The sequence below is a fragment of the Nicotiana tomentosiformis genome, chromosome 4 (assembly GCF_000390325.3).
Source record: "Nicotiana tomentosiformis chromosome 4, ASM39032v3, whole genome shotgun sequence".
In the NCBI taxonomy this organism is placed as follows: domain Eukaryota; kingdom Viridiplantae; phylum Streptophyta; class Magnoliopsida; order Solanales; family Solanaceae; genus Nicotiana; species Nicotiana tomentosiformis.
In genome coordinates this window covers 117,072,000-117,074,856 of record NC_090815.1, presented here as the reverse complement: position 1 = coordinate 117,074,856, position 2,857 = coordinate 117,072,000, and the positions used below count along the sequence as shown (strand labels likewise).

The 2,857-nt window shown below is 30.5% G+C and overlaps 1 non-coding gene across 1 annotated transcript; it reads right to left on the bottom strand.

Moving 5' to 3' along the window:
• Positions 1–1,415: 1,415 nt before the first annotated feature.
• On the bottom strand, positions 1,416–1,487 carry TRNAP-UGG (transfer RNA proline (anticodon UGG)). Its single transcript has one exon. It is a non-coding gene; the product is annotated as a tRNA-Pro (tRNA).
• Positions 1,488–2,857: the final 1,370 nt, after the last annotated feature.

Sequence of the window (2,857 nt, the reverse complement as noted above, 5' to 3'; positions counted from 1 at the left end):
TAGTACAAGAACACCTAATTCTACCCGCCTAATTAAATGGTTTAAGAATTCAAAACTTACTATTATTATCTTTATCTGCTTATTGCAAGGTAAATTATCATTTCAGTATAACGGAATTAAGCTAAATGTGTTCGCATTTATGGGTATGATCTATAATCAATTTGGGGAGTTTTAGCTTTAATTTGATTTTAAAAAGGGGAGGGGAATTTTTTTTTAAAAATCTTTATCATAGACTAATAGAGAAAACATGTAAACAAATAAACAGAAATCAACCTAGACATATTGAACATAAATACAGTCTTAAATAGTTTTGTACCTAAGAGTGAATAAGACATAATGAGCCCAATGCCTCCTTACCTATAATTTCAAATTTATGTAATTAATTATATTTAAGTTTATTAGTATCATTTTTTGCTTCTAAATTACCTATATGAGAAGCCAAGTCTGACCAGGTCAAACACGTACATTTTCAGATCAACACGTTTACCATCCATGTTGCTTTAATGCTTCGCTGTAATCTCCAATTCAATAAGTCAAACCTACCATCCAAATCAACCTTCATTCATAAAATATTTAATCAACAATTTAATTTTTACCCTTCTATTAAATCCAACAAGTCATGAACAAGAATAGAACCTTTGTTTTGCTAAGGTATTTCTATTACTTTTAAAACAAAAGAGCGTGATGTATCCAATTTTGTTTGTTTCCATCATATCATTAAAATATTCACAATGTTTATTAAATACTTAATCTTAAATAATCCCCACTTGAGCTCTTACTAGTTGTAACGCACTTATTGTCCTTATATTATAATTTTCTTCTAATGCATGGTATATAAATTAATCAAAATTCTTTTTAAAAGACCACAAGTTGGGATAAGCTAGTAAAAGATGAAAAACCTAAAAAAAATATACTTGCGGCTGCGAACGGCGGATTCCGTCAACTACAGCCGTTTCTTGGGAGGTCTGTTTTCATAAATAAACTAAATATAAAAGTTATACTATAAATGATGGGCCTAAATTGATTTTTTTAAAGAAAAATTAACCCAAATAGCCGTTCATCCAATTGCTTAAACTAAAATAGCCGGTGGATGTATAATATATACATAATTTATGTATTATATGTATATAATTATGTATATTCAATGTATAATTTATGTATATGGCTAGGAAAAGTAAATAATAAATATGGCCGGCTATTTGTGTAATGATCCCTTTTTTTAAAGTAGGAGTATATTACTTGCACAACTTGGAAAAACTAAAAAAGCAATACTCCCACGAGAAGCATGCCATTCACACACATATCTGCAAGTCAATTTTTGTAAATAGGTTGAACAACCTTTTAAAAGAGAAAGAATTTTAGACTAAAAATATGGATAAACAAACGAACTCAACCACCAATCAAATGATGGAAACGGGGCATTCCGAGAATCGAACTCGGGACCTCTCGCACCCAAAGCGAGAATCATACCACTAGACCAAATGCCCTCATATTTGCTGATTTATCTGACTTTCTGTTTTCACCTAGAATGTTCAGTATCAACAAGTGAATTTCCTACAACAATTACATAGACTTCAAAATTCATCTCAAACATGAATTGTTAGAAAAGGAAAAGAGTAAAAACATAATAAATGACAAAAATGTTGTAATATGCCTATGATTATAGCTAGACAATTACAATTAGGAGGAAAAAATGTTTTATGATAAATATGTAAACCACAAGTTTCGAAAGATTAGCCATTATAAACTCAAATTGGAGAAGTTGCACAAATACGCACATAGGAGAATAAAACTATTGGAAGATAAAGCTATGCAAATATTGTTTCATAATATGAAGTAGAGCAACACTTGCAAAGTTGCACTTACTGCAATGCACAATATTCCCAAATTTTAATGTGGTAGAACCTAATATCTAAAGTGAGCAAGGAAATGATTAGTGTTGTTCTATTTATCGATTAAGGTACAACGAGAAAACTATAAGGTTTGATGGAAAATAAAGATTTCTAAATTATCAATTAAATGTTTCGAATTTGAGGCATATTTAGTAAGGAGCACTGCACGGCACTCATGTGGACTTTTTATGATACGAATTTGAACTAATCGCATTAATAAACTCTGCATATCAAATGTTTAATAAAAAATGTGAGTGACATAATTTCTTATTGGCTAATTCAATGTGCTTTTTCTTCGCATGTAAGAAATAAAAAGTGTGTACAAAAGTATTCCAACTATGTTGTTATTGGCGTGTCTTTTCACCTTCTTTTCGTCCTATGTTCCTATTACTCTCCTCTTAAATTAAATTCACTATTTTAGGACAATCAAAAAAGGAAAAAAAAAAATCTTTTCGCACATTCTTTTCCTCCAACCATACCAAAAAGATCTTATTGTTTTACTTATTCTTATCATGTTTAAACTTTCAACTTCCCATTTACCGTTGTTTACTACTATTACTAAAGATGATAAATCAGCGCTCCCCCAAAAAGTTTGACAAGACCACTTGCTTTTTGTTCTTCTTTCCCAAACGATCTCTTTCTAAATTACAAGTATACGATAAAAACACTTTAATTAAATAATCATAATAAATACGAAGGACTATATAAAAGCTAATGTTCTTCTTTTCTAAATTTGAAATGAGGTATAATTCCTCAAAAAGAGGGAAAAAAAGGAGAAAGGAGCGCGCTGAGGGGCCTATGGAAAGGAATAGTACTGTTGATTGTACGTTATGGTACAATAAGGGGTGCATGCAGCGGAGATTCGTAGGTTTTTAATGGGTGATGGACCCCACCACCTTCACTCCAAATAATAAATAAATGAAAAAACGGGGAATAAAAACAATAAACGAAAAATAAAAGAATCA